This window comes from Lissotriton vulgaris, chromosome 7 (genome assembly GCF_964263255.1).
Source record: "Lissotriton vulgaris chromosome 7, aLisVul1.2, whole genome shotgun sequence".
Classification (NCBI taxonomy): Eukaryota; Metazoa; Chordata; class Amphibia; order Caudata; family Salamandridae; genus Lissotriton; species Lissotriton vulgaris.
This window is the reverse complement of record NC_141695.1, coordinates 588799028-588823349: the sequence shown is the minus strand read 5'-3', so window position 1 is coordinate 588823349 and position 24322 is coordinate 588799028. Positions and strand designations below refer to the sequence as shown.

The 24322-nt window shown below is 42.9% G+C and overlaps 1 protein-coding gene across 4 annotated transcripts in view; it reads right to left on the bottom strand.

The window, feature by feature from the left end:
* Nucleotides 1-24322, bottom strand: part of MXRA7 (matrix remodeling associated 7) — a 293370-nt gene that overhangs the window by 136938 nt on the left and 132110 nt on the right. The window lies entirely within an intron of this gene.

The following is a 24322-nucleotide window of genomic DNA, read 5'->3' as shown; positions in this document are numbered from 1 at the left end:
GGTGCCTGCAGAAGGGAATTGTGGTTACAACTGAAGGGAGGTATATCCGGGCCACGACACTTTGGATACACAGGGATTGGTCATCGATAGCCCCCAGAGAACACCACCACGGGAGGGCACTAGAATAGACCGAATAGCGCGGGCACTGATGCTACTGGTGTCACCCACAATGGGTGGCTGACTATAATTGGCGGTGAATTGAGGGGGGGGAGCTTGGGGGGTAAAAATGCAGATACTACATTAAGTTGTTGACCAGACATCTCTATGAGATGGCCACCATGACATCTTTGCTGGAATGTACGGGTACGCCGCCCAAACTCCGGGATGTGGGCTGAATGGCTGTGTGCAATTTTATTGACAAGAATGTGCCTTGAGATGTCAAGAGTGAGAAGGTTGACCTACTTTGCTGCTTTGTTTCTAACTCTGCAATAAAAACAGATTTAAAAAAAAAAAAATCAAATCACTTCTTGGGTGGAGAATTGTGAGGTGTGTAGGGAGAGCGAAAACATGCTGAAGACTGGTGTTCACGCTGCCCTAGGGCACATTGGGGACCCTGGCACGCCATGGAGTACTGTGTGCTTAGATTTTATTGGGCCAATTTCAAATGCTGGAAGTCGGAATGAAGAATGCAATGGTTTTGATGGATGTGCATTCCAAGTGGTTGGTTGTAAAATTCATGCCTGATGTGACCACCAGAAGGACGGTGGAGATTTTGAAAGGTGTGTTTTTGGAGGAAAGACTTCCTATTGTCCTCGTCACAGATAATGCAATGCAACTAATTTCACATGAGATTACATCATGTCTGGAAATGAGCGGTATTACACACCATCACACTGTAGTGTAAAACCCCCCAAGCCAATGGCATGGTGGAGCGTGCTAACCGCTTGGTGAAGGGTACCATATCCATGGCCATTCTAAGTGGGAAAGTTGTCATGGTGATGTTGAATGATATGCTGTGGGCTCTTCGTACCACAACACATTGTGTGACCAGTGTTTGGGGGTTGCTGTGGTGTGCCCCGTGTGGGTCTCAATGGTTTCATGTTGATGAGTGATGAAGAGTTGGTCAGCGATAGGTAAGGGGTGGGGAGAGGACACTTGAGTGCAGGGGAGGTGATGCCCACGCGCCCAGTCTCAACAGTTGCTTTCCTCACGATGGGGCAAGAGAAAGTCGCTTGACTAGACACCGTAGCCCTCCCCATTATTTGGAGGATTATGTGCAAACTGTGTGAATGTGATTTACGCACCGTGCGAGCCTTTTTGTTTTCCTGTACTAATGTTTTTCTATACAGATGGATATGGTCTACTTTTTTTATTCGTTTTGTTACTGGAATCTTGGTGTTTCTGGGTTCGACCTGAGTCAATTACCCTGTGGCTGGCGAAAGGAGAATCACAATACTTCTACTGTGTCTTCATAAAAGGTTTTCTTGCCTTTAAACGCGCTTTGGAGGTGTCACATTGGCACACCTCCTAAATGAGAGCATTGTCTTTATCTCAGCTTCAACCTCTGACATCCCTGTGATGACATCACAGGCGCATTCAGCTTTAGCAGGTACTGCAATATTCTGCAGTACCGCACACACACAAGGCCTGTCATAAAGACAGACAGTAAAAATCCATAATGAAATGCGACTAAAAATCAGTAAAGAACGGAATTTTTAATGCAAAATCCTATTCAGACTAAATTACACTGACAACACAGTAAAGTGTACCAGCATCACTTTTGCTAAGTAGGCACTATACAATATGATGAAACACAGAACACAATGACTTCGTCAAAATCTCTGACTATACTCTGGGGCCCTCATTTATGGGATTTTGGCATAGGGCAGTGCAGCAAGTCACCTTGCTGCCCTGGCCTACAGCAAAGTGAAAGGGCAGAATTGCACTGTAGTTATGTAATACAGCGCATTCCTATCTTTTCTCCCTGCTCTTACGGCATTTTGGCAGCCTAGCAACCTAGGCACCCTTTCCCCATGATGAAAGGGTGCCTCCGTTGCATGCAGGATTGTTTTTGTGCTGGAAGGCACAACTTCCTGCTCAGAAACAATCCTGAGAGGTGTTTTCGTTTTTTCATGTGTACTGCAGAATGCAGCACACATAGAAAGAGGAAACAACAAGGAGAAATAAAGATATTTCTTATCGTTACACCTCATCTCGGGAGGTGTAAGGATTTGGCGCTTCCCAAGGTTTACACTTGTTTTATTTATTTTTTAATTTTTTTATTTGAAAAGGTTTATATAGCGCTGGCTAGACCCGGAGATATTAGAGCGCTTTACAATAGGCTCAGCGAGTTACAGGTTACATAGTTTAGTGATTTAGTAAATCTAGGGCAGCGTCAAAATCCATGGGCGTTTTCTGGAAACACCCACCGCAACTCCCATGGCACGCTTCCTGAGCGAAGTGGCAGGCAACACAGCGATTTGCACTGCGTCACCTTCCTCAAGGTTTATGAGGCCTCTCAAAGACACACAGGGTGGTTTTGCGTGGTTTCATAAATCTGCTACAGTGTCCTGCGTCACACATGTGCAAAAGTGACACAATGTTCTCATAAAGTACACCCTGGGTCTTCTCAAAGGTCTCATGCGTGATTCAGCTATTCTCATTAAAGAGCTACAGAAATTCAACCACATCACCCCATCAGCTACATTAGCTACTCCTGCAGGCTATTTTTTCTTCTTCAAGAGACGCTACTTTAAGTCTACAAGGCCGTAACAACAAAGACTCCTTCATTACTGGCTGAAAATAGATCCGTTTCCGAGACTACCCTACACAAGAAGCGAAGCTGTTGTCAGACTAAAAGTCTTTGAATGCAAAAAAAAGAAAGGACAAGAAACGAAGCCTTCCCAAGCAAAGTGACCAGAATGTAGAACACTGTCCCACCACACAGCTGCCTCGCTTGTCGCCCCTTTACTAGCGAACATAAACTAATACTTAACGTCTTCAAGGAGAAACTCATACACCATCACCTTGAGCAGCATTGCCTGAACCTTTAAACTCTCGATTGCCCGTCTCCATATGTTCTCTATAAATATACAATTCTAAGCGTTTCTTATTCTTTTATTGATCACTCTGCTATTGTTTACAATGTAGGTATGCGCTATATAAATAACACTACAAACAGACATGCACATACATCATATGGGCACCACAGTAACTCACACACATTCTGGAAGCACTGTATTCATGCGCTTAGTTAAGAGGCAATGGCGTCACAAACACATTCAAACACACACATTATATAGGTACAAAATTGTACAAAAAGCTTTGTTGTATTATGCAACTGGGCCCTAGAATTTATAGTTATCACAAACAACAATTTAAAAGGTAATTATACAGTGGTGTGTATTTGAACACAGGAAAACAGATAATTACACAAATTACAGGTTTCACTTAACACACTGCTCTTCATACGATACCACATCAAAAATATTCAAACAGTGTTATCACAGCAACATTCCACACTAGCGGTTTTACTGAGAAATCCCGCTTTGACATCAGCACGCAAATAACATGAGCTCGACTGCTGAATGTGTTAAGGCTTGATTCACGTAGACTAGATGCAGCGGTCCCGTTTCACATGCGGTAAAGATTCCACAGCATCACTCGAACTAACACAGTGACTCCCAGGGAGATGCTTGCAAACTTTACAGCCTCCTTCAATTTTTAATGTCTCAACTTGATTGACCTTTCTCTGGAACGTTTGTCTCTGCCACTGACTAAATTGATACATGAGGAATATTGCTCCTCATACATTTTTTTTGATTCGAGCGGCACTGGTTTTTTTTACAGATTGCCTGACAGATCACCACCATCCCTCACATTGTCATTAGAACTACAAGACTACAAGACTCAGTGTTGGAAAATTTGAGAACATTATCTTTCAACACAACAACTCTATTCAGGTTCCAAACCCTATGATCATGTGTTTTCACAGCGTTAGTAAACACCTTTATAACTCTCATAGGTTTGAAAAACTTAGCATTGGCACCTTTTCCAGATTGTCATTAGTGCAAAATATGCAATGTGCAGTAAGCAAATGTGCAAAGTATGCATAGTGCAAGTATTTCAATCAATTAACAGAGAAGCACGAGACCGTACGGCTGCTTTAAGAAAGCAGCTCACTCTAAAGATGGCCTCATCTGTCTTTAACATTAATAAGTCTTTAAAAGCTAATTTAAAATCAATCAAAGCGTTTTTTCTGCAATACGGCAATAGAAAGTGTGAATGCAAAGTATGCATAGTGCAAGTATTTCAATCAATTAACAGAGAAGCACGAGACCGTACGGCTGCTTTAAGAAAGCAGCTCCCTCTAAAGATGGCCTCATCTGTCTTTAACATTAATAAGTCTTTAAAAGCTAATTTAAAATCAATCAAAGCGTTTTTTCTGCAATACGGCAATAGAAAGTGTGAAGTGTGCATTCTATAAAAACCACAAAAGAAAATAAAATGGAGCAGACTTTGTGTGCCGCCTAGATTACAGGGGCAGCTTAGATTTTCCACACATTTATTGAAGCCTAACGGGAAGCAAAGTAAATTTATAATGCTTCCGTCCCTGAACCGGAATAGCAATCTCCTTTTCCATCTGCCTAGCTTTAAGCAGAGATAGCTCTGGGGCAGGGCAGATGGTTTCTCACTTGGCTCCATCAAGGAGATGTATCTAATTGTGGTAGGTTTTACCAAGTCACGCCTTAGCCTCTCCTTGCGGTAACAATCATAGAGGGCCTTTTTTATTAAATTCTTATGCGTGTGGTCAATCAGTTGCGGGGATGTAAAAAGGTGACCCAGCCCCACACTTGATAAACTATTTTCCACAGCCTTAAACCAAGGTTTACAGTTAGCCCTCTCACAGTTTAAGCAGTCCAAAATAATATCACGTGACAGGGAGGCAGCGGAATTACACCAGATTTTAGTCCAGAATAATGGGGGCCTGGATCTCATGAAGTCTTCTATGTAGGGGAGGTTTAGTTCCCTGTAACAGATGTAAGTTGGAGCACTGATGAACCCCCTAAAATCTTCCGGCAAAATCTGTTTTCTTCGGTCTGTTAATTGAGTGCAGTTGGAATAACCCCATACCTCAGCACCATAGGTTCCCACGGGTAGACATTGTGTTCTATAGATTTGTAAAAGTGACACAATCACGTCTGCCTGGTTGGGTTGGCGAAGGGAGGTTAAAGAATTTATGGCCTTACTCATTTTATTCCTTCCCAGGGCAACATGGGGTTGCCAAGAGCCGTTGTTGGAAAATAACAGACCGAGATAAGGGAAAGTGCAAGTGCTTTTTAAAATATCATCCCCTGATTGAATATGGCTAATTTTGTAACTTTTAGGGCCACAAGACATTATAAATGATTTTTTGTAGTTGGTACAGAGGCCCAGGTCTGCCATATATTTAACAAACTCCGAAATTAAAATTCGCAGGGCATTTGGTGTGCGGCCCATAAGGACCGCATCGTCCGCATAGAGTAATGCAGGAACAGATTTCCCATTGACTTGCGGGACATCATTAGTTAATTTGCCCAGAGAAACACTCAGATCATTTATATATAAGATAAAAAGCAGAGGGGCCAGGACACAGCCCTGTCTAACCCCCCTGCCAATTAAAATGTCATTAGAAATTTCTCTGTCATTGTTTATACGAACACAGGCTTTCAAGTCGCTATGAAGGTGTGCCAAAAAATAAACTAAAGATTCATCTAAACCATACTTTAGCAGGACGGACCATAAGCGGGAACGGTTAACAAAATCAAAGGCAGAACTTAAATCCATAAAACCAAAATATATAGGTGATTTTTTAGCAATCGTATATTTGTCCATAAGCAGGTTTAAGTTCAGGCACTGCTCCACCGTGCCCACTTTACTTCTGAAACCTAGCTGGCAGGGATGTAAGATGGTATTTTCTTCCGCCCAAGTGCTAATTCTGTTGAAAAGGACCCTGCCTAGGACTTATAGAGTGTTGTCAATTAATGATATTGGGCGGTAGCAGCTAGGATCTAGTCTATTGCCTTTTTTAAATATGGGTACAATAGTGCTGCAAGACCATGTTTCCGGAACAGTGGTGAGGGATAAATTATTGAAAACGTTACATAACAAAGGTGCCCAAAAGTCAGGTTCAGATTTAATTTGATCGATGGATAAGCCATCTGGACCGGGGTCTTTGTTACCCACGCTTTCAGTAATAGCGTCCTCTACTTCTGACAACAGAATATTTAGAGGCTTTATTGCTGGGACAATTTCAAATAGGTTGCCAGATGCAGGAGCGTCATAGATCTTAGAAAAATGGTCAACCCACGCATTTTCCAGATTTTTTTATAGCTACCCAATCGCCAACATTTACCTCAGTTGTTTTAGTTGACATTTTGTAATCAAAATACATCTTCCTTTTCAAAGCTTTATTCTCCTCTCTATTTTGTACATCAGAAATATTAGCCTGACTCTCCTTACCCCTTTCCAAAGTATACTTGTTGACCCATGACGGCTCAAGATTTGTATTAGGAACCCTGCCTCTAAAAAGCAAGAAGGGTGTTTTCCCTGTGGTGGACTGTGGAGTCAACCTATATTCATCAATTTTATCCACCACTTCTTTTTTCCAATCCAAAAACCTAGCTTTCAACAAAGAAATGGTCTCTTTTAAGACTCTATTGAGCCACTCAACCATTCCATTTGCCTCTGGATGGTAAAGAGAACACAACTTATGAGAGACACCATTAGAAGACAGAAAACTTTCCATTTCCTTTGAAGTCCATTGCACTCCATTATCTGTAAGAATTGAAGTGGAAATACCCTCTCATGAGAAAAAGTTTTGTAAACATCTAATAACATTACTAGAGTCAATACAATTCAACAAAAAAAAATCCCAGCCAACGGGAATTCATGTCCATTAATACTAGCAAGAACACTTGAGACCCCTTATCATTAATGGGACCTAAAATGTCCATAGCAAAATCCTCCTAAGGACGTGATGGTCTTCTCCTCACCAACATAGGTTGCACTCTAGGCGATTTTGATTTATCACTCATTGCACACGGCATACATTCACGAATCTCCCTTTCCACCATTTTATCCATTCTAGGCCACCAATATGATAAATGCAGTCTTTCTTTAGTTTTCGTAATTCCTGGATGAGAAACATGAGCTAAATTTATACATTAATTTCTTAAACTTTTAGGAGGAATCAGTTTCAACCCTCGAAATAGAATACTGTTATCAATAGACAATTCATGTCTCACATACCAAAAAGGTTTCCTTTCCTCAGACCCTGACTTTACATTTGACCATGTTCCCTGCAATAAAGACATCACCTTCATAATTGTTTCATCCAAACCAATAGCCTCACACCACTTTTCGTCACTAACTTGACCACGGTCTATGACACACACCCAATCACTGCCACCACTCAGATCATCATCACCACAATCAGTATCCTCAGAGGAAACAAGACGAGAAAGGGCATCAGCAATGCTGTTTCCCACACCCGGAATATTTTTAATTGAAAAAGAATATTCTTGGAGACCAATCACCCATTTGGTAATGCGACTAGTAATCATGTCAATTCCTTTTGTCTCAAAAATCTTAACTAAGGGCTTATGGTCTGTTCGGACTACAAAATGTATTCCCCACAAAAATTTCTTCAATTTCTTTATAGCCCTGAATACAGCGAGTGATTCACGTTCCACAACCAAATATCTAGTCTCAGGGTCCTTCAAACTCATAGACAAAAACATGATTGTCTTTAACCCAGACGGACTTAACTGCTGTAAAACTGCCCCTAGACCCTTTTCACTAGCATCAGTACTGAGAATACATTTGAATTTTGGATCAAAGTTTTCCAGAAAAGGAGCATTATTCAAACACTCTTTAATCTCAGAAAACTCTTTTTCACATTTTCCAGACCAATCGAAGTTCACACCCTTACATAACAAAGATCTTATGTTAATGGTACGTTCCACAAAGTTATTTACAAACTTTGAATAGTATTCCACCATTCCCAAAAACTTAATTTGCTCTTCTTTACTCAATGGTGAAGACATATTCATGATAGTATTAACCAATTCTTGTTTTGGTTTAAAACCACTCCCACAAATATGATGGCCAAGATAATTCAAAGCATTGACCCCAAACATACATTTCTCCACTTTTATGACATGGGCGAAATTTGCGAAATCGCGATCCGCGGATTTGCGAATTCGCGATCTGCAAAATTTGCGAATTTGTGCGAATTTGCGGATTTTTTTATTTTTGCGTGTTTGCGGGGCGCTTTGCGTGTTTGCGGGGTGATTTGCGTGTTCGCGGGGCGCTTTGCATGTTCGCAGGGTTTTTTTTGTGCAAGACCGCAATGCGCCCTCTGGTTCATCACTGCCACCCTCTCGTTTTTTGGGCCCTTCTGCCCTCAGTACCACTCATTTTTGTGTCTTTCTGCCCTCTGCCCCTCTCGTGTTTTTGCCTTTTTGCCTTCTGCCCCACTCGTTTTTGTGCTCTTCTGCCCTTTGTCCAACTCGTTTTTGTGGTCTTCTGCCCTCTGCCCCACTCGTTTTTGTGCCATTCTGCCCTCTGCCCCACTCGTTTTTGTGCCATTCTGCTCTCTGCCCCACTCGTTGTTGTGCCCTTCTGCCCTCTGCCCCACTCGTTTTTGTGCCATTCTGCCCTCTGCCCCACTCGTGTTTGTGCCCATCTGCCCTCTGCCCCACTCGTTTTTGTGCCATTCTGCCCTCTTCCCCACTCGTTGTTGTGCCCTTCTGCCCTCTGCCCCACTCGTTGTTGTGCCATTCTGCCCTCTGCCCCACTCGTTGTTGTGCCCTTCTGCCCTCTGCCCCACTCGTTGTTGTGCCATTCAGCCCTATGCCCCACTCGTTGTTGTGCCCTTCTGCCTTCTGCCCCACTCGTTCATGTGCCCTTCTGCCCTCTGCCCCACTTGTTGTTGTGCCATTCTGCCCTCTGCCCCACTCATGTTTGTGCCCTTCTGCCCGCTGCCCCACTCATTTTTGTGCCATTCTGCCCTCTGCCCCACTCGTTGTTGTTGCCCTTCTTCCCTCTGCCCCACTCGTTGTTGTGCCCTTCTGCCCTCTGCCACACTTGTTGTTGAGCCCTTCTGCCCTCTGCCCCACTCCTTGCCTTTTATTTTAGAATGGCACCAGCAAGCTGCCAGCGCATTCTAAAATAGTTACTAAGTTAGCTTCAGCAGGAAGCACTAATAGATAAAATAAAGCAGGTGCTCGAGTTGGAGCTCAAATTCAGTTAAACTCGAGCACCTGCTTCATTTTATCTATTAGTGCTTCCTGTTGAAGCTAACTTAGTAACTGTTTCAGAATGGCGCTGGCAGCTTGCCGAACCCATTCTAAAATAGTTACAAACACTGAGCTTGAACTTTTGCTCCCCCCCCCCCGGATCCGTTCCGCTCGCGGATTTGCGAATTTGTGGCAAATTTACTGGAATTTGCAGATCGCAAAATCCACGAGTGGAACGGATTTTGCGCCCATGCTTAGTTATGTTCACAAAATTTCATTAGAACAGACTTCAATATACTATCAAGTTCCTTGTTATTTTTAGCAAATATCAACAAATCATCCTGATGGATGCACACTCCTTTTATATTCTTTAAAACATTTTCCATAGCTCGCTGGAAAGTAGAAGAAGCTGAAACAAGGCCAAACAGCATACGAACAAATCTAAAAGTTCCAAAAGGCGTAATAAAGGCCGTTAGATCTCTAGAGGATTGTTCCAGCTCGATCTGATGACACGCCGATGTCAGATCTAAGATGCTAAATACCTTTGCACCACCTAAAAGCGTAACTAATTCATGTATATTAGGAAGAGGGTATCTGTCAACTACCACATTTTTATTCAATTGGTCGCAAATCAATACAAAGAGGTAGATCGCCAATTGGTTTCCTTGCAGCAACCACTGGAGCCAACCATTCTTTTCCCTCCACCCCCTCAATTATGCCCCCACTCTTTAGTTTTTCAATTTCGTTTGCATATCAGATCTAACAGTTAGAGGAACATTTCTTACTTTACAGTGAACAGGAACAGAACCCGCTTTCAACTTTATTCTGTGCTGTAACCCTTCAAACAACCTAACCTTTTTTTTTTAAATACTTCAGGAAAATTGTCCATGAGATCTTGAACAAAATCTACATCATTACCTTTATCAATAACAGACACTCTCTCCTTTAACAGAATAGGTGGGACAAAATTGGGATCCAAATAAACGCCCAGATCTCCTTGATGAACCCAACTTATAATGCTATCTCCTTTTCTTGAAACATACATTTTCCCAGAGATCATTCTGCATTTATACTCTATCATCCCTGATAAATAGCAATGCAATTTTATTGGCTCACCTCCATATACCAAAGGAATTATGTCTGGTTTCAATACATTTATTTTTCCTTTAAGCTTGTTCATGTAGAACGCACTTGAGACTATAGTTATCTTAGCACCAGAGTCAAATAGAACATTGGTGGTTTGACCCTCTACCATAATTTCATCAGTAGGAGCAGGTTTATTGGAAGATGATACCTGAACTTGCACAATAACTTGACCACATTCTACACCCTCAGAGCTTATATCTGAGTCATTGACTTCGAATATATCAACCTTTTTTATCTTGGGTTTTGGTTTAGTCTTACACATCACCGAAAAGTGACCTTTCTTTTTACATTTAGAACAAATGTGATTTAGAACTGGACACCTCTTGTCATTGGCAAGGTGCCCAGGATTGTCACATCTGAAATATTTAAAACGTGCAACATCTTCAAAAGTTTTTTGTATACACCTTTTTGCTTGCCCTTACCTTTTCCATCGTTAACCAATTGAACTTTAACATCCTTCGTAGACTCTTTTTTGATAACTTCAACACATTTTAATGAATGTTCAATTCTTTTAGCTATAGAAAAAAACATCTTCTAAGCTAGGTTCATCCCTCAGCCAAAGTTCTTCTCTAACTTTTTCCATATTGCAACCCAGCATAAACTGGTCTCTGATGTGTTTGTCAGTTAAACTTTCAAACTTACAAGATGAGGCAAGCTTTTTTAAAACAGTAACATATGACTCAACACTTTCTTCTTCTTTTTGAGTTATCTTGCCAAAATTATATCTTTCAAGAATTGTGCTGACTCTGGGTAGATAATGCTTATCCAACTTTAGAATACTTATTTCGTAATCCTTTAATCCAATAGATTCATCCTCTGATAAATCAGGAAGTCGATCATACACATCTTGCCCTTCAGCACCCAGGCAGTGCAGAAGTAGAGATGTCTTTCTTTCTACTCTCAAGGAAGTTCCACATACCCTTTCATAGCCCTTAAACACGCTCTTCCATTTTTTCCATTTGATAGGCGGATCACCTGGGTTGGCTAGAAAGAGAGGAGCAGCAGTAACATTCTTCATGCCCCCAAACATAAGCACAAACAGTAATTATAATTACCAATAAATTAACCAAATACGAAAGTATATCATAAACTATACTTGCTAGAGCATATTGGAGCATACAAACCTTATAACCAGATTATGAAAATATATGAGCAAAAATCGTCATGACACTAATTAATCCTCACTTGAAGTAAAAGTATGTGACTAACAAAAAGTAAAATGAAAAAAATATTTGATGCATGTGGACTGCCTTGTTATTTGCTGTTCCAACATAAATTTGAATAAAGGGATAAACTAGTTATGTGGTGCTCCCAAGGGTGGCGTCTTCCGTCCAAGACGTCCTATTCAAAACAAACGAAGCGTACTCCTAATGGATCATTAGTTGCATCCCCTTTGGGCACTCAAAACATAGGTTCCTCCAACAAACTGAGGACTCCACACATTTCAAAGAGTTCTACGATCTTTCTTTTATTAATGAAGTTATGAGTTCATGAGTACTCTCCTTAATGAAATTCGTTTGTCAAAAAGAATCCCATCCACAGGCTATGACATGAAGTCTTCAACTGAACTTTTTGTTTTTCAGTTTACCAAAGAATACTATGACCTACATGCATTCTAATCATAGATACACAATCTAAGTCTAGAAGGATAACAGGGAGGACAGGGGGTCATAGAGACATGGTGAAGATGTACATGAGAAATGTGAATAAGTGTTCAGGATATCACAGTTTCCATTTTTACACATATGATTCCTGTCTGAGCAAAGATTTCACTTTATCCAGTTTACCACCGAAATACACCAACAAGGAATTGAAAGGTGACTAATCACCTTTTGCGAAGGGCTGTCCACTGCACGCCAACACGTGTGACTACATCTTTAATACCTTTTAATCCCTTTGAATTAGAAACAATGTATTTGTTAAAATCCACAGATTATGCAGCAGATGATTAAGTAGCAAATACGGCAAATCCATAATTATGCGGAAAGCACCACAGAATCGCATCATTTCAATTGTCCTGCCAGAAAATCACAAAACAGAATCTAGTTGGCGCAGTGGCAAATAGCGGCATGCGTAAATACTGTTAAACTCCACACCCCTACTGTATGGATTCTTTATTAATGACAGTCACATATCTTAGATTATTTGATTTGTTTTTCTTTTAGTTGGTTGTAGTCGATGCAGAGATGAAAAAAGTCCTTATTTTACCATGCGGTAAACAATTCAGTCTTGAGGAAGTGAACCCCTACCCTCTAGGGCTAGCCAAACGGTGCGTCAACAATTGCATCATTATAAAGAAGCAGTGCACAATGATTGTGCTACTGATTTATGCCACTCCCCTACTTGCATTGCTCACACCTCTTTTAGACATTTGTCATGCCCCTTTTAGAGAACCCCCAGTTATTTTATCTCACAAAGCCCTGAATATTTCTTACTAGAAATTACTGATAGTCACAAGACTGTGGTTTGGTTTGTTTAATGTTGAAGATGCTTATCAAGATTTTTAATGAAATGCGACCCGATATGTTTAACTCATACACACATAAGAAATACTGTCTTTGGATATTTGATTTGTCCTGGCGCCAGCATCATTGCTTGAGTCGAAATACTGTGGGGGCATGCGACAGACCCGCAACGGTCTGCGTGTGTCAATGGGAACTTAAGAGTTATAAAAGTATGAAATATGAAGACTGGGCTTGTTTGTTTCTTTCATGTCTGATGTGATTCTAAGAAAGATTCCAAGCACTTCCATAATATAGTCTAATACAGATATTGATGCAAAGAGATATTTGCAAGCAGTCGTCCCACTGGCTCAGAGCCAGCAGCTGAAAAATAAAACTATATTTTATTATAGTTTTATTTTTCAGCTGCTGGCAGAGCCAGCGTGTGCAGGGCAGGCCGGGCTTGGAAGGGGGAGGAGGAGTGGTTTGTGCACTTCTAAGTGTGCATGTCAGTTTGGCCGGAAGTCTTAGGCCGGCCAAACTGACATGCACACTTAGGTTTCTCCAACCAAGCTTTATTGTACAGCATGGTTGGAGAAACAGCACAGACTTCCTGAGCCTGAGTGAGTGTTAATCCAGCTTGCTCAGGCCAATCCCGACACTGCTTTCATGATTGAGAACAGCAAGGGGTTTGGATGGGGAGTCTGTGATGCTGCCTCAGGGACTGCTGGGATCAGTACCTGGAAGCAGAGGGGCGTGAGGCGGCTGAAGCACCAGGCTTTTATTTTTTGTTTTAATTACTAGCCCCCCCCCCCGCCCCGCTGTGCGCTGCCCCCGCATTCCAGCGCCCACTTCACCCGCCCCACCACTCAGCCAGTGGGGCGACGCTTCTCAGACATTGCGAAAAGTCGCCGCTGATATATGTGTATGGCACACGAGAGTTCCAATCTGATAACCTGTGACGATGCCAAGGCAATAACCTCTCCTTTCATCAAGGGCACGCGCTCCAAGAGGGCTGATGGGTATTTTTCTCCTCCTGTACTGAAAAATTATGGGAAAGAATGAAAGGAGCAAGGGCCGGTCTTCCTGTGCTCTTTGCTGATGGGTCATGGCAGACCCTTTGGCGTTTGCCTTTTCATCACAGCAGCCTAATAGTCTAACGTCTTGTAAGCTATTACATAACCTTCAATGTGGCTTCCTCGAGAGCATTTAGCATGCCCCAGCCCAGCTGCAGCCATTTCATCTCAGGCAAACACAGCAGTGCATCCATAGCCTTGGGGCTTCTTCGGAGTGAAGTTCTGATATAGCATGTTTTTATTACTGTATTCAGACCACCAGAGAAAGAGCTAAGACACTGTCTTCAACCACGGACACTACAGAATGTTGACAACTTTTGAAAGCTGAAGGTAAGGAGCATTTCTGCTTTCCTTCGGATATGAAATATCACTACATTTATATAATGTTTTATCCAGAGAGTTTTGCAGAAACATTTTGCACATATTTAGTATTACCCAATCTGAACTGGTATTCAATTACTTAATTGATCGCAGAAAGATGAAAGGATGAGCTAACTATGTTAGGATTTGAACCTGTTACCTGTAGATCCTACAGGTGGCATACTAGTGTGCAATTAATCCAAAGAACAGGGCTTTAAGTGGGCAGGGTCTCACCGGTGCTGAGCACCGGCAGTTTTTTAAAGGGGGCCTCGAAACAGGTCTCTATCGGGCTTAGTTTCGTGCCGTGGCACAGGCGCTAGGTTTTTGTTCCGGACTGCAGTGACAGCAGGCACCTCCATGTCCATGTGCACATGCTCACACTGCTCACTTCTCACTAGTGGAGAAGTTACAGCATGACGTCATGCCAGGTGAGCGTTTGAGGGGGAGGGAAATCCTTTAAAACGTCATTTTCTCTCAGGATTTCCCTTCTCTTTTTGAAACTCAAGACCTGCATCATTGTCCTGGTGTCCCCAGGGCTTTAAGTGGAAGCGTTTTCAATATTATATACAAGCCATAGTTGCTGCTTATTTATCTTATGCAACTAACAACCATTGACAAAGTCAATAGTCCTGACTTGTTGTAGGTATGATGTTACTTGTTGTCTCATATATCTGGATGCAATGACAGAAACAGCAAAATATAAGCTGGGCGGCATACTATGCTAAACACAGATTTTTAGCTTTGGTGTTTTTAGGCCACGCACTTAATTACATTTGCCACGCCTCTTTGAGAGACCCCCAGTTTTTTCATCCCATTTAAAGCCATGCCAAAGAGCATTAGTACAATATTAAAGGAAGCGGGAATCTTTTGGATCCACGATCTGTCTGCTATCCAGCCAAAAAGACCCAATGGCAAGTGGGAGTTAAGCTGCATTCTTTAAAGTAGTACAACATACTAGGCCAAATCGCACATTAACTACCGCTTTTTTGGGTGGGGAGTTTTATGAAGCGCGAATTCGACCCGAATCAGAGCGCTTTAGGTGAACACCTCTTGCCGTACAGACGGACACATTTGTTTCTTTGCTAGGCTTGGGGAGATTAAGTGATTGGTCCAGGATGGTTGGGCCTCCCTGCCGAGACTCGAACTGGGGTTCCTAGCTTCGACGTCGGCCGCTCTAGACTTTAGGCCACAACTTCCCCCATCGAATGACTTGCAAGTTGCAAGTAGGGCTACAGATGGCACACAGCAAAATAACTACGTCACCAAGGAGCGTTTCCTAGGGAATGGATTTATTGTAAGGATAAGAGATGCAGAGATATGAGGAGTTGCCGTCCAGCTCAGGCAGACTCTAGTTCCCCTTCCAAACCCCCGACCCCTCCCCCCCCCCCCCCCCTCCCCGCTCTCAGGACTGCAGTTAAACCATCAACAAGTAAGTAAGCCGGCTAAACCTTTTACGTTTCATCATTTCATCAACACTAATGGGGGGAGGGGGGAGGGGGGTCTCCAGCTCGAAAGTGTTTAGAGCCATGTCAGTGCACACGGGGTAAACACAGCAGCAGTCTGTCGCTTGGGAAAATGCACGTTTGTAACTCGGACACTAACACCAAAAGATCTGAGCCCATATGATCACTGACTCATGACTTGACGTGGGTAAGGACAGGAAACGTGTTTTTCACAAAGTACAATGTCGACGATGAGGAAGGGGTACGGGTTCTGCAAACTAAGAATACACACTGAATTCATAATTATTTTTCGGTTATCTATGGAACTATGACTCTGTAATGTAACATGTATGAACCACGGTGTGCACATAGGACATATGTTTTCATTTCAGCTTTTTAGCTGTCTTTGTCATGCATAAGCGGTAGGTACTACATTGGAGCTAACACTTTACTCTTTGCAGATAATTCTGTTTGCTTTGGCTTTCTTTGCCTAAATCAACAGCGTTATTATTAAGTGTGTACGTTTTTGCCTGTGCTTGCTAATGTGCACGGAATATGTGTACACAGGACTCCTTAGGAAGAGCCGCAGGGACGACCTGCAGTGGGACCACTATAGTAAAAGGACATTGAACACATATTGTTTGAAGAAGCGTGACACAAGAGCTGGAGAAAATATGTAAAAAAATATGTGTATGAAATAAACTCAGTAGGGAAACCTTCTGGCATCTCAATTGCTTTCCAAATAAGGCATTTGCCATACAGGACATTGGGCACACATTGCTTGAGAGGTGCCAGGCTCATTACTTTACCCAAGTCCAGTAACACTATCCCACAGTACATATTCAGCACCATGGCCATGGGCGCCCAGAATAAAAGTAATTTTGACAAAAATCGCTGTAATATTCACTCAACAAAGGTGTACTCTCTGTTGTGAGGTATTTATTGCTTTATCACAAGGACATCGGACGATACTCTGATCTTCAGTGTGCTAGTCAAACACGGCTAGAACTGGCAAAGTAAAACCTGTGCACCTTTAATCTAAAAAAGTAAGAACATAGATTTCTGTTCTGCTAAGTGTATCATTGTATACGATTCACAGGCATGAGAAGGGGCTGGACGGTCTCGGCTCTCTTCCCATGACCTCAAAATGGCACCCCTCACTACCTCCAAGCTGCCTGATCTCTAAGAGCCCAGCTAATGTATTAATCAGTGTACAGGCAAAGGCAAGAAAGGGCTTCAGGCGGCGGGATGGAGAGGCTAGACAGGAAAGTCACCCCGAGCATGTCTCTATGTGCAATGTAGTTGTATAAGAGCAAAGACAGACCTGGGGACTCAATGTAGTCTATGGTGTTGTAAAATACAGGAAAATGGGAGGACAACGTGGGTCTGGTGGTTATTCTTTAAGGCCAAAATCTGATTGCAGATAAACAGGTTAAAGGCAGTTCATTGACACCAAACATCTGTTCATTACTTGACTTCAACAGGAGTTGCCTTTTAAACGAGCCATGCTGCTGTCTCCTATCCTGGATCTGCCTTGCACCTAAACTCCGGTCACTACTTCTGCGCCAACTCTTTAGCAACCTACTGCCTTCACCCCAGTGTTATGAATGTTGATGCCCCCCCTCCCCCGTAATTCTACAGGTTTACCAGAGCCACAGGCCTATTAGACCCAATCTTTGCATGGCCCATATTTGCTGCCGTGCCCATTAACAAATGTAAGTACTCTGCCTTCAATAAATATGTGATCTTTTACAACAGTAGTTTTATTTTCATACTAAAGAGCTTGGTGATTTGATGCACAAATGGCACCCCTCTAGTGCCAAACTCATCGTTTCGCCCTTGAATAAAGAGTACCATTGAGATATTCATAATAAACTCCTGCATATTTAGAGATGTGTTCTAGAGTCATACGATCATGGCAGCAAGTTGCATACAAGCCATTACTTTCGACATCCAAAGTTTCATATTTTAAACGATCAAGGTTGGTACTAATGTTAGCATATGGCATTGAAGCCCGCAGTATTATGTGGATTTATTAACTATAAGCACCTGTATACTTCTACAAACTGAAGTATATAATAAGGTGATGGATGGAATGCTTAAATTAATTTCAGCCACTGGTAATTGCTTGGGCCACATCCCACTCCATCTTTGTTTTGCACAACATGCGACCTCAGTTTAGACCCAGCCATATGCAAGTCAGTCTTGACCCTGCTCCAATGGTAATAGTTCAGCCCGAATTGCCTAGCAAGGTCCTCCCTGAACTGAAACACAAGCAACTCAGGATCGGTTTCACCCTAGTTAGGGCTCATAAGCCAGGTATAGCTTATTTCCAGTGACACAGTGTGCACAGGACCCATGTCTGGGGATACCTTTAGCCTGAGTAAGTACCAGTGGCTGAGAATAATGTAACCATTTCATACATCCATCATTTTTTTGGTATATTTTAGTATATCAATCAATCAGGGTTTTTTAAAGCGCGCTACTCACCAGTGAGGGTCCCAAGGTGCAGAAGGGGGGATTGGGGGGGGGGGATGCAGCTCCAGGTTCAGTGGAAGAGCCAGATCTTGAGGTTCCTCTTAAACATGTGCAGGGTTGGGGAGCGTCTGATGTTCACTTGGAGCTGGTTCCAGGTCTTGGCTGCGATGTAGGAGAAGGATCTTCCACCTGCTCGGCTTCTGCGGAATGCAGGGGATCTCAGCCAGGGCGAGGTCGGCAGAGCGGAGGTTCCTCTTGGGTATGTGGAAGGTGACTCTCTCTTTGAGGTATTTGGGACTGATGTTGTGGAGGGATTTGTAGTTGTGGGTGAGCAGTTTGAAGGTGACTCTCTTCTTGATGGGGAGCCAGTGGAGGTCTCGTAGGTGTTGGGTCATGTGTTTGTGTCTTGGTGTCCCGAGGACGAGTCTGGCTGCGGTGTTCTGGATGGATTTCAGCTTGTGCAGAAGAGTTCTGTTGATTCCAGCCTAGAGGGCATTGCCGTAGTCCAACCTGCTGGTGATGAGCGTGTGGGTGACAGTCCTCCTGCATTCCTGGGGAATCCATTTGAAAGTCTTGTGGAGGGTGCAAAGGCAGCTAAAACTGGTGGAGGGGAGTTTATCTGGCGGGTTATGGTGAGGGATGAGTCGAGGATGATGCTGACGTTCCGTGTGTGGTCGGTAGGGGTCGGTGGGCTACCGAGGGCGGAGGGCCACCAGGTGTTGTCCCAGGCGGAGGTGGAGGACCCGAGGATGAGGACAGACATCTTCTCCGAGTTGAGCTTCAGGCAGCTATCCTTCATCCAGGCTGCGACGTCCTCCATTCCTTCCTGGAAGCAGAGTCTGGTGTCTTCGGGGTTCTTCGTGAGAGAGAGGATGAGCTGGGTGTCGTCGGTGTAGGATAATATGCTGAGCCCATGCTGTCTGATGATGGTGGCGAGGGGGCCATGTAGATGTTGAAAAGCGTGGGGCTGAGCGATGATCCTTGGGGTACTCCGCAGTAGATCTCACTGGGTTTGGAGAGGAAGAGGGGCAGTCTGATCCTCTGGGTTCTGCTGGACAGAAAGTATTGGATCCAGCTGAGAGCGGTTCCTTGTATCCCAGCGTTGTGAAGTCTGGCTGCAAGAATGCGATATGAGACGGTGTCGAAGGCTGTGGAGAGGTCTAGTAGGATGAGGGTAATGTGTGTGTCCCAGGTCGAGTAGCATGCAGATGTCATCAGTGGCAGCGAGGAGGGAGGTCTCGGTGCTGTAGTTGCTGCGGAATCCCGGCTGGGAGGCATCTAGGATGGCATTCTCTTAGAAGAAAGCGGTCAGCTGGGCGTTCAAGAGTCTCTCGGTGACTTTGGCAGCAAAGGGGAGGTGAGAGATAGGTATACTACTACAAGGCAGCATTAAGGTGAGTAGCTTCTAAACATATCTTATAACAAGTAAAGAATAATCAAGCATTACAAGTAAGTGTAAAATGCCCAAATTTAAAAAAGTGAAAGGAAAACTTTTCAATAATTTTACAAAGCATCAATACATTTTGTTTGCTTTGATGATTGGTGCAATTATGTCTTACTTGATAGACAGCTCTCCAACTGTACTTTTGTGAACCCTTGTGAAGGTGCACAGATTACCGGAAGACTGAGGTTATCCAGGGTTTTAACAAAAAAATAAGGGTGTTTTCAGTCTAACCTATAAATGTATGTAGAAGGAAAAGTCACATGGCATATATATATATAAAATGGTGAAAGGGATATCAACTTAGGTTTCCATGGTGTTCTGTGCCGCATTATCTCGGGTTCTGGAAGGAGTCACAAGACCTCTTTGGACGGCCTAAGCCGTGGAAAAGCAAGCTTGCTGTCCCAGTCAGTGTGCCTCTGCTAGCTACATGTCCCAAATTGTGAATTCTCTACGGACAATCGAGTCTAGATGTTGTGGGGGCTCAGGTACAGCGTGCTAAGCCTTTAGCCTCACTTCCATTTCTAGCTTTCCACTATCTTTACAGTTCCACTATATTGTGTTCAGCATTTTTCTACTTCTCCCTGTTTATTTTCTTCATGCTGTTTCTAGTCATTCCGAATATTGCCAATTAAAAACATTGCTATTCTGGGCCTAAATTGCTAGATCACCTCTAAGCTCTGTGGGACAGTATCAGTGGTAAAAGTGTTCTATACAAATAACATCACATAATTTCGAGAAAAATAAAGTCAATTGGGTAGCAAACTATGATTACTCCCCCTCCTCTCGGCTGGTGTATATTTTTGGAAGTTTTCTCTTTGTTTGAAAGCCTGGCTATATTTATAGCACGCGCCAGCCTCACCATACCGCCCGAAGAGAGGGTATTGTTCTAACACCCATTCAAGGCGCAGCTGGCACAATGAGCTGGGCTGTGCTCAAAGAATGCTCTTGCATTCCGCCACCCCGCCCACTATTTCCACACCGTCTGCCAGCAGGAGCACGGTCCTGGATTGAAAGCGACCACCTCCTTGATTAAAGACGAGCAGGATCTACTCCTTCCTCCTTGCCCTCTCCTGTTCGATCTTCCGGTCTTCTTACCAACATTCCAAGGAAGGCAGAGAGGTTAAGATGTTTGTTCCATCTACAAGAATGCGGGACATATGACGTACTGTAAAGCCATTACATCGGGTGCAGACTGTTCTCTGCAAGGTAAACGGGAGTTTTTTTTGAAGCAAAGTCACAGAAAAGCTGCCTTTCGAAGCAGCAGGATCAAAGGCTTCTCCTTAGTAGAGTGGAAGGATCAGTGAAACATAATAGTAATAATACTTTAGTGCAGTTCTAAAGGAGTTGCATTGATCAATGTCAAGCATATAAGCACCAGGAACATTCCAGAAGTAAAAAATGCATCCTTTCTTCAGTACTACAGCTTTACCTGAACCAGACCCTTAAATGTATCCATGGTTCTTTCGAATAATTAATTAACACACACCAGCTCTGAATGCAGATGGAGTTGTTGTCCCACTTCGCCACTTTATTCCAATGAATGCATTTCCACAGCATATAACTTCTCATGCACAGCATATAAACTCAGCCAGAGCCCAGAAGGGTCTGTACTGCTTTCATTTTTACTTAAAGTACTTCTGTGCTGGGCAAGGAATAATTACTGCGTAGCACCCCAAAAAAGTTAATCGATCACGATAAAGCAGGCGACAGCAACCAGGAGATATCCCTGAAGCAGCAGTCTATGTCCTAGCCATTATGTTGCAAAGTCCACTAAGAAGCATGTCACGCATGAAAACTCTTCGGAAGCCATCATTTTACTCACCCGGGAGGTGACTTTTGGGGCTTTGTTTGACTTCAACAACTGAAAAAGAATGGTCCTCTTAGATTAAAATTGGTTCATTAAGGACTGGAAACCTCCATCAATCATATTGCCAGATGTTTTTGCCTGTTGGTCCGCTGGAAGTATGCTCTGCAAAAATCCAAGTAGTCTTGAATGGTTGACTTGAATTATGCAGTAAGGATAGGCTGTTTATGATACATAGGATACTAGATTCAAGCAAGAACAGGGGATTAAGGCTACATTGCCCGCACTGGAAACAAAATCCCTGTAATATGTATATATATGTATGGGTGCTGGAGGTCTGGGAACCAATCCCCTAGATCCCAAAATTAGAAAACAAAGAACTTGTTTTACAGGTTGAATTACCCAAGGTGACCCTGCACACTTCAAACATAAATAGCACAATGTAATGACCAGTAAATTATGTGATCACATAGACTTTCCAATTGTTCTCCCAAGAATTCCAAAGTCAGATTTCTTCTGTAAACAGATTCTTTTATTCACAACTGATGATTTAAAACCAATAGCCAATGCGTTTCGTCCGTGACCGGACTTCTTCAGGGCTTTATTCAGAGTTTCCTATGTATTACAGCTTCACATTGGTCTTCCCACTTGAAATTCACATGTTTTTCTGAAAATAAATATATAGAGAAATCATATTATCCCAATACACCAAGTTTCCAAAAGGTCCAAAAGGTAGAACAATAAGTACCGTCAGTAAGATATCAGCGTTTCGTAGTGCATGCAGACGACCGCATGGTGTATTGGGATAATATGATTTCTCTATATATTTATTTTCAGAAAAACGTGTGAATTTCAAGTGGGAAGACCAATGTGAAGCTGTAATATATAGGAAACTCTGAAGAAAGCCCTGAAGAAGTCCAGTCACGGACGAAACGCGTTGGCTATTGGTTTTAAATCATCAGTTGTGAATAAAAGAATCTGTTTACAGAAGAAATCTGACTTTGGAATTCTTGGGAGAACAATTGGAAAGTCTATGTGATCACATAATTTACTGGTCATTACATTGTGCTATTTATGTTTGAAGTGTGCGGGGTCACCTTGTGTAATACATAGGATACTTTCAAGCACAACTCGTGTGCCAAATTCTCCTTTGAGATGTTTACACACATGCGTATGGATAATACATGGATCCTTTGAAAATATAGATACCAAAATATTATTCACCAACATTTAATGATTTTGGGTTTGGTTTAGAGTTGGATGGTAATGGATATATCAGGTTTCTGCAGGAAGTGAGAAATGCACAATAGAGTCTATCAGGAGAACGTCCTCCACCAGCTTCAGAACTTCCTCCATAAATGGGATTCATTCCCATTATCAATTAACACTAAGTCCAGCGTATGAAGACAGAATCCTTCAAATAACTTCTGCCCTGGCCATGATTCTTCCATGTAAATATGACAGAAGGTAAACAGACTTCCCAGGTCCTTATATGCTACAGACATGATTGAAATCCCTGCACCATAGTCAACGGACTTCAGCAGCGACCAGAGTGGTCGCACATCCGAATTACATAGCCTGCTTTAGCACTGTAAGTTATTTAAAGTCTCTAGCTTTACCCTGCTCGACTATCTGTTTGAAGCTTAATTACATGCAACCCCAACAAAAGCCAGATAAAGCCAGGTGCTTGGATACCAGATATGTATTTCCTTAGACAGGGAGTATTGTTGGGGGGAACTGAGCCTTTCAGATGAAAAATACCCCGACCCTGGCCTGAGGTGGGTGAAGTGCCAGTAAAATTGGAACCTTGGGAGTGGAATAGACCACTAATTACTTTTAGATTTCTGCTCCCTCCAAGCATGTAACCTAGTATAAAAGCCCTAGCAAAAGATTGTGAACTCTTCCACACAGCAATAATGTCCTTGCCAGGAAGACTCATACAGCTCTCTTTGGGGACCCTCAGCTAAGAAGCTGGGATGCAATTGGAACCTCTACAACAACCTTTGTGCTACTGAACTTAGAATCTGCACACGTTTTGTTTCAGTTCTGAAGAGATCTAAGTGGGTCCAGTTCCATACAGGGCAGACAGGACTGGGCACATGCGGGGAAGTGGTGCAAATGTTGCATATGCCCCAGTCCCTCTTGTTAAAGTCTGTTAAAGGAGATGGAGGCCAGTGCACATTCTGCATGTGATGGGCATTTATTATCTTGCTATCCACACTCAGCCTGCCATCCTGAAGATTTCAAATTAGAGCTGCAAGCCAGGAGGGATTGATAATGCAGGAGGAAGGATTTATTTCCACAGCTTGTAGCAAGCTACTTCTTTCCCTTTAAAATCCCTTCATGGGGCAACTGATCAACCAACTGGGAGCTGTTTTAGGGAAAGCGCTTAATAAACCTCTATCTTTCAGGATAAAGGCTGGAAATCTCAGTATAGTACAAATTTTCTTGATTAGTAACTTGTGAAAAAAATGTAACTCTAAGTCATGTAAATGCCACACAAAAGTACAATGCAAGCATGGAAATGTCACATATATGCATGTTTAAAACTTGGCAGCTATGGTCCTCATGCTCGTTTATTACAGTGCCTCGTCGCCCTCGGGGTACAATAGGGCAGATTTACAAACCGCTTGCTTCACTTTTGCGTCACTTTCCCCATGTTAAAAATGACGCAAAAGTGGCGCAAGGGGCTTGCAAATCTGCCCCAGTGTGCTTAATAAGTGTCTAAATACATTGTAGTGTTAAGCATGTATACAACCCCTTTATACTGAGTGTAAAGCCACGTGGAAATAAAGGAACTTGAGCTGAGAGGCCTGACCTCTTGCAGACGAGGAGGATGGGGAGACCACGATCCCTGGAGAGAGCTCCAAACACTCCCTAACCCCAATCCAGCAACTGAGGCAGCAGGAG